This window comes from Trachypithecus francoisi, unplaced genomic scaffold (genome assembly GCF_009764315.1).
Source record: "Trachypithecus francoisi isolate TF-2019V2 unplaced genomic scaffold, Tfra_2.0 Lachesis_group21, whole genome shotgun sequence".
In the NCBI taxonomy this organism is placed as follows: Eukaryota; Metazoa; Chordata; class Mammalia; order Primates; family Cercopithecidae; genus Trachypithecus; species Trachypithecus francoisi.
The window spans coordinates 57,006,123-57,014,723 of record NW_022681467.1 but is presented as its reverse complement, the minus strand read 5'-3'; the positions used below and the strand labels follow the sequence as shown (position 1 = coordinate 57,014,723).

Sequence of the window (8,601 nt, the reverse complement as noted above, 5' to 3'; positions counted from 1 at the left end):
TTCCTGCTCCCATGCTTGCTTTTTGATTTTCATAAATGCAAATTAAAATACTTATCTGGTCTATAAAGACTTGGCATGTTTAAATAACCATTATCCCTTCAATGTATTCCAGGGATGTCGGAATCATTATTCTCACGGATAGAATAGGCATTAAATCCACAGGGGAGTCATTAAAAGATGGCTATTTCTCTCCATTTGACCGAAGCAGCAGTTGTAATGTATTTATTCAGGATTTAGAAAATGGGATTCAATTAGAACTGAAACGGTGTTAAATTAAGTAATTCCTATTGTATTTGCCTGACAGACAGGGGTAGCCTGACCTGGGAGGGAAAGGGCCCCTCCCGGCAACCAGGTTCCCTTATGCCGCTGACGAGATGCCACTAACCCGGGGAGAGCCAGCTTAACCCCTTAATCACTCCTGTAATTCCATCAGTGACATCTAAGAGCCATGCAGCTTTATTGATATGATTTGGTACCTTAATAGGAATAATCTTTATTCGAGTTGTCTGGAAGGGGCTTAACTTTCTCAGGGTTGCTGTCAGGCACAAGACCTGAGGTTTGATCATGCTCCTTTTAAATAACCAAGTATTATGAAAGGATAAAACACACAGAAATTGATGCGCCAGCTGCCTTTTTTTATCTCACTTTTTTACAGTGGTAGAGTTTGAGATTTTCAATGACAAGGAGACTCGAGCTGTTTGGAAAGACACCGTTCTGACGCCTGCCTTGTCACAGTTAAAATCCCAGTTGCTGTCTCCCGAAGGAGTGTATGTAAGACAGTTGTTATAGACCTGAAGACAGAATCTGCTAGCCAATTGAAAAGCAAAATGAAAACTAATAATGATTTTAAAATCACTAACATCCCACTCTCCCCTGCAAACAAAACAAAACAAAAAAAACCCTACTGATTTTCAATTCAGCTATCTAGACAGAACATATATTCCAAACAGCTATTAAATGTCTCTGTTCTGCTGTACAACCATGATGTAATGTAAGTATTTAAATACTACATTGGAACAAATCAACACCCACAGACATGGCTAAAACTTCACACTACTGTTACAAAAGACACGCCCAAATGTGTATTCTGAAAACATAAACCTCCTCCTGCATAGCAGACTGTGCTCTGCTGCATTTACTAATTTGAGATGATCCCTAGAATGCTATGGTGAAACTTCCGCTGGCCAAAAATTATCCTCTCCTCCCGTGAGGTACACAATGTATTTGTAGAAACTAATAGAACCAATGGCAGTGACATCTTTTCTGTTCTTAGAAATAAATGATGGTTAATTCTGGTTTGAGTGGAAAAGGCAGGAGGATGAGGGGCTTAAAGCAACTGAGACTGTGGATTTCTGCGACGGATGTTGAAATGGAAGTGTGGATTGGGACACATGATAGGAAATGTTTGCAGCCTCTTGACAAATGGTAACCTCAATGAGTTCTTCACACATGTGGAATGAGGAAGGTGGACTTGGCAGCTTTCAAAATATTTCAACATATTTCTTCACTCACAGAAGTGGCTAAGATATGACCAACAGACGTCCCTTTCGGAGTGTCTGGAAGCAGATGTGCATCTTTGTAAGGCGTGAGGGAGCTCAGGGGCGTGGGCTTGGGGCGTTCAACTTAACAGAATACTGTTCACCTAGAAGGCTGACACCAGCTCTTTGCTGGTCAGGAGAAGATTCTGGAGTTCAAATGGAAGCTTATTTCCGCCAAACGTATTGAGGAAGCAATAGTTGGTTACATGAATTCCTGTTTGCATTACATGAATTCCAGAAAAGCCGGAAGCATTTAGTGCTCATTCTTCAAGAATGATGTCATCAGCTGGAAGATCGAATCAAAACCTCTACGTGCCAAGGAACAGGAGAAACCTTCAGAGATTTGTTGGCGAGATGGAGAATTGTAAGGACAAAATGCACTCTGTGGAGCCGGCCAAGCTTCGGTAGGTGGGATGTCTGCCTGCGAGTGTAAGTGATGAGTCTCATGGGTGTGCCGCTCTGTCAAATGAAGGCTCTTTTCTTAGTTCCTCGAATGTGTTTCATGTGTACCACGAGGGTGCTCGAGGGACAGTGTATGTCGTTTAGTAAGAGACATAGCTCAGCTTCCTTCTGGAGGGCGAATGCCCTGAATCCCAAACAGAAAACCACGGCCTCGGCACAGTGGCTCATGCCTGTGATCCCAGCACTTTGAGAGGCCGAGGCGGGTGGATCACTTGAGCTCAGGAGTTTGAGACCAGCCTGACCAACATGGCGAAACCCTGTCTCTACTAAAAACAGAAAAATTCGCCAGGCAAGGTGGCGCACATCTGTAATCTCAGCTACTTGGGAGGCTGAGGCAGGAGAATAGCTTGAACCCGGGAGGCGGAGGCTGCAGTGAGCTGAGATCACGCCATTGCACCCCAGCCTGGGCAACAAGAGCAAAACTCCATTTAAAAAAAAAGAAAAGAAAAGAAAAGAAAAGAAAACCACAGCTCTTTCTTCTCTCCAGATTTACCTCCGAGCTCTGGGGCAAAGCAGAGCACGTGGAATGCAGTGATGCACGCTGTGGCCCGAACCTTCCCTCCAGGGCTCAGTGTCCTCTGAACTGCCCTACTTTCTTTTCTTTTCTTTTTTTTTTTTTGAGACGGAGTCTCGCTCTGTTGCCCAGGCTGGAGTGCAGTGGCCGGATCTCAGCTCACTACAAGCTCCGCCTCCCGGGTTCATGCCATTCTCCTGCCTCAGCCTCCTGAGTAGCTGGGACTACCCGGCTAGTTTTTTGTATTTTTTAGTAGAGACGAGGTTTCACCATGTTAGCCAGGATGGTCTCGATCTCCTGACCTCGTGATCCTCCTAGCCAGGATGGTCTCAATCTCCTGACCTTGTGATCCGCCCGTCTCGGCCTCCCAAAGTGCTGGGATTACAGGCTTGAGCCACCGCGCCCGGCCAAATTGCCCTACTTTCTAATGAGGTGGCACACTTGTTACTCTTATTAATGACCTGTGGTTTATTCCAAAGAACCTCTCAGCTTCTCTAACGGTGACTCCACTGTGATCGCTGCCCTGCCTGAAATGGTATGCAAGCTCGTGTTCATGTCGTGAAATGCATGCAGTGACTTAGCATGATGCAACCTTGGATCTTCATGTGAATACCGAGCAGACAAATGTCTTAATTGTACCCTGAGAATGGCCCTGAGTCCTGAAGATGTTATCTCCAAGAGGCTTTGTTAACTTGGATGAATTCATATTACCTTCCCCCAAGAGTAGAAATTACAATAATAGCCAAGTCTATGTAAAGAAAATAAAAATTTACAATATTGCATGAATCATGAAATGCTTCACCCACCAGGAACAAATGGCACATTTACTAAGAATGTTCAGGAAGCCTTTTCATCTCTCCAATGTGTGGCCAATACACCCATATTGGTTTTATATTCCTCTGGCAGACACACTGAAGTGAACATTTAGAATCAGTTACTGTAGTGGACAGGCAACGAGCACTGTTTTGCAATGTCTTCATTTCTGAAATCATTGACTGGGAAACGATGTTCTAAGTTATTGGCAGGAGTGCTGATCAATAGACGTCCAATTTATTTGCTCAAGTCCAATCAATTCCTGAAAGATGGGTCCTTGAAAGATAAGAAAGCAGATTATTTCCTGTGGTAATAAACAACAACAACAACAACAACAACAACATTTATATGCTTGCCTTGGGCTACAGTTTTCATGTTATCTCATGGAATGCTTGCAATGTAAAACTCACTATTCTAATTTTATAAATGAGGCTTAGCGATCAAATAACTTTTCCAGCCAACACAGAGGAGCACCCAGATTTGAACTCCTCAACCCTTAATGGCTGTTATTTAGTGGCTTCTCAGCAGTTAAGCCAGCACACATCCATCATTACTTAAGTGCCAAGCAGTGTGCCAAGCATGCTATGCAGCCTGCCACTGCACTTGGGATGTGTGGAATGACCCGTTGCATGCCGATAAGGCATGCCAGATCAATGCACGTCAATAAGCCAGAGCAGTCACCGCAGAGTGGATGGTTTCTGAAGCCTGTTTTCTCCCAGATGTGTAGACCAATCCTCTGAGAAGGAATCTTCTAGCAGTGACAGGGCTCTAGGCTACCTCAGAACTTCTTCCTGGCCTCAAATGTACGAATTGGGAAACAATCTTCAAAAAGCTTGTTTTCCATCCCAAAGGCATCTTCAGTGGGGCACCTTGGGGTCTACATCCGGGGAGGATGTCAAAGCCAAGGTCAACTGCCTGCTTCTCAACTGCTTCACCTGCTGGACACCCCATCGTCAGGCTAAGAAGTAGGCACCACGTAGGGCTGAACCTTCCCTAGAAAAGAAATGACAACAACAGCAAAATCAGTTTCCCAGCTGCATGGCTGCAATCTTTCCCTGGCAATTTAAATTATAAAACACTTCGATTACAAACTCCGAAGGATGGCTTCATCTTAGTCACCCCTCGAAAAACCAGTCGAACTTAGATAATAATAGGAAAGTTGAAAGTAGAACGATACAGACTTTTTCTAACACCTTTTCCCCACTCAAGTTAAATGACAGTTTTGTTTACTTGGCTCAGGGAAAATTCCAGTTGCAATGTGAGCTTTTTAGAAGAATGAGAAATTGATTTTCTCCCCATACAGCATGGAGCACACAAACTCTCATAATCTTTATATAATCTTTACAATGATGCATAAAGAAAGCCACCACTGCATATAAAGTCATCAGGGCCTGGAAAGTCTGTGTTTTTCAACTGCTCAACCACATCCTGGTAAACCCTACTGGCCTATTAGGGAAGATAGTTCACTCATATTCGGGGTCCTCTTGCACAAGACGTCTCAAAATCAAGTGTCCTGGGTCAGGCAGGGTGTGTGAGGAAGCAGAACTCACTGGGTGTGCAGAGCAGAGAAAGAAAACCCCCTTCTCCCCATCTCTGTAGCTACAGCCAATTCCAGTTGTGTGGGAAGGTGACTACAGTGGCTATTAGATCTGAATTTTCTATGAAAAGCCAGGAATTCTTTTTTTATATTTAAGTGAAATCACCTAAGTTTTAAATATCAGCAGGGCATTAAAAAACGAAAAAGGCAAAGCGCTGTGAAAGTGAAACACAAGGAACCAGCGGGCTGCCCCTTGCTGGCAGGCTGGGGACCCTGGCTTGTTCCCTGATCACGTGGGACCCAAACCCTTCCTTGAGCTGCATCCTTGACAGGTTAGTTACTCTGAGCGCCTGCCCTGGACAGCGTGGCTTTTATAGTCACACATTTTTACCTTGTTTCTGCTAATACTTCATTACCTCGTTTATGGCTTTGCCTCATGATCTGCTGTCACCCAAATTGTGATATCAGCAGCCTGATTTGACAGGTTATCCCAGGACCTGCTCACATTATTATTCAACTTGCTTTTGGTTCTGTTTTGCAATACTTTATATGCACACACCGACATACTGGGAGCTTTAAATGCATTCAGCACCAAGCATTGTATTTAATAGAGTGATTGCTTAGTTCCCTTTGAAACAATTGCATTTAAAATGTATTGTTCTTTTATTTACTTGTTGGGTCTGCACTCTCTACTTGATGCTAATATTACTTGACTTATCATTCAATCAATAATTCTAGAGAACGATTGGTTTCCTTGAACTCTCCCGCAAATGTTCTTAATTTCCTTGCTTTAATTCCCAGAGTCATTATTATTACCTCCCCAACCTAGAGAGGCTGCGGCTTTACGGCTTGTGGCTGTTGATTGAGAAGGCCCCACACTAAATGCTAATTTAAGCTTGTGTGTTGCAGTAGGTCCATAGCTTCTGCCCTCTTTACCTTCCATTCTTAATCCTTCATTGGAAGCTATTTAATTTGTGCACCCCAGAGTAACCTTATTTTAAATTCATGGGCTGTCATTTAAAAAATTAATCAAGCCACATATGTTTCTAAATATATAATAAACATCCATACTATATGAGATGCAGAGGAATTTAGAAAAATATTTCCTATAAATTTTCCATGAGGATACATGGTAGAACTAGAAACACAGAATGCCAGTGGCAAATGCTTTTTCTAGCAATTTGTTTTTACAAATAAAAGATGTGCTCTCGAAATTGGATGTTAACAGTGGTGCACTGGAAATTGACACGAGCCATGTTTTCATGGAGTGTTGTTAGGTTCCCTGATGCCAGACAAAAGTTGGCTCCGTGAAAATCGATGGTTTTATTAACATATACAGGACCTAGATCCTCACCCTGCTTAGAGGTTTTTTAATGAGGTCGATGCTGAAAACATGGGGTTTTGAAAAAAGTTGAATAAATGGCATGTCAGTTCTGTTAAATCATGTGTGGTTATATATTTTTTCCTTTTTCTCCTCAAATATAGCAGGCTGAATAGCCACAGCACTCAGACGTCATGTGATCTTGTTAAGTTGGGCTACTTGCCCCTCAATAAAGTCACAAAAATGAGGCTGAACAGTGCTGTCTCCTGATAGCACACACGTCCAGATGTTGAGATGTCTACGCGGGGCTTGTCTCCATGACACATAAGATCATGATGTTCATTAGTGCCACAATTGGTGTAATATTAACTTTCAGAGCTACTGAAAGATCTAATTAGATGGAATGAGTGATTTTTAAACACTTCAGGCTGCGATGATCCTCACTTTGCAAAATAAATTAAGCTTCCATGCATGAATCTGGGCCTAGTGGGTTGGAAGAAAAAACGCAGACCTGTCTTTGTCTGATGCAGTTGCTTCTGTAATTCTCAGTGTGAAGACTAACACAGATTTTGTTGTACAGGGTGAGTGGGAAAACCCTGTGAAGTTCATGGATAGTTCTAGACCATACTACTTAGCTACCAAGTCTTAATTGGAATGTTTTATTCTTCTAAAATAGGAGGGAGAAATGGCTAGCTTATGGGAGCTCCAACATTAATCCGCTTCTTTCTCTATTTCTTTTCTTTTCTTTTCATTTTTTGAGACGGTGTCTTGCTCTGTCACCAGGCTGGAGGGCACTGGCATGATCTTGGCTCACTGCAACCTCCGCCTCTCAGGTTCAAGCAATTTCCTTGCCTCAGCCTCCCAAGTAGCTGGGACTCCAGGTGTGCACCAACACATGCGGGTAATTTTTTGTATTTTAGTAGAGACGGGGTTTCACCATGTTTGCCAGGATGGTCTTGATCTCCTGACCTCGTGATCCACCCACCTCGGCCTCCCAAAGTGCTGGGATGACAGGCGTGAGCCACCGCTCCTGGCCTTCTTTCTCTATTTCTAATTGGCTATTTCGGAGGCAAGATATATTGTATCCTGTTCACAAATTCAGCAAGGTGAGAAGTAATGTGTCATGATTGAGTGTCTTCCTGGAAACTGCAGCTCGACCTAAGTAGAAGCAATCTATCTCTGGCAAAGATGCTGCAGTGTGTGTGAGCCCGGGCTGGGCTGGGAATTTGTGACCAGGGGCACACATGGGGCGCTAAGATTTTCCAAGTGTCACAGTACCTTGTCACAATATTATGTCACCTCTTCCCAAAGTCTCAAGCAAATTATGACAACATGTAACTTGTCAAATAATTATCTGTTGAGGCTAATTAATGTAGACAGACTATGGGAATATTTCAGGTAAGTGGAACCTTCAGAGGCTGGCGTCTGGGTGAGAGACAGGCAGGTGGTTACGTTAACATGGCATGTTCATTTCTTTGGAAGCCTTTAACTTCAAGTCAAGAGTTCTTACGCAGGCAGGTCCATTTCTTAAGTTTACAGATCTGTTCTAGCCTATAGAAATACCAGCTTGAATGTATTTTAAGTGATGTATTTTAAAAAGATTCATCTCAGCATCATTTGTATGAGGAAATCATTGGGGGCCATTATATTGCAATGTATAGGAGTGCAGAAGCAGTTATATAAATCGAGATACATTCATATAGAATGTGTTACAGCAGTGAGAAAGAATGTGGTTGATCCTGTGCTCTGACATGGAAGGGTCACCAGTATGGTCAAATGTAGAAAGCAAATCTTAGGATGATGTGCATGTGTAATCTTAATATTGTCAAGGAAAGACAGTAGGAAATCAAATTGTCCTTATGTGTCTGTGTGTGTCCCTCTGTGTGCATGTGTGTGTCTCTGTGCACATGACCCTGTGTGCATGCCTGTGCATGAGTGTATGCCTGTGTGCAGGTGCACATATGCATGCCTGTGCACATGTATGTGTATGTGCACACATCACAGCATTTGTCTGGAAGGTCACACATGCATGCATTCTCTGCTTTTATCTGTGTGGATGGTATTGAGGTATATGGGTGGAGTTTTTACTTTATCTACATTTATATTTTCTGTATTTACTGCAGCTGGCGTGAATTATTTTGTAACAAAAGCAATCAACCTACAACACCAGGAAAAGCAAAATGCGTGGTCCTTCCAGGGTGATAGCAGCACTTGCAGCAACAGCCCATAGGGAAAGTGAATAACTTAACGGAGGGATTTAATCTCATTCCATCGTGGGATGTGCTGGACCAGATGCCTCCAAGAAGGTGGCTTTTGCCTCTTTCCAGAAGGAAGCTGCTGGCCTTTTCTGGGCTTCCTGAGGACTGAGGCAGTCACAGGGATCCACACACACTGTGGAGTGGGCCATGGTTTCTAA

General features: G+C 43.2%; 1 long non-coding RNA gene across 1 annotated transcript; it reads left to right on the top strand.

Annotated features, from left to right (window-relative positions):
• The first annotated feature begins 1,526 nt into the window (after positions 1-1,526).
• LOC117069025 lies at positions 1,527-7,026 on the top strand. The gene is made up of 3 exons (XR_004431350.1): positions 1,527-1,942; positions 2,994-5,196; positions 6,969-7,026. It is a non-coding gene; the product is annotated as an uncharacterized LOC117069025 (long non-coding RNA).
• The last annotated feature ends 1,575 nt before the right edge of the window (positions 7,027-8,601 follow it).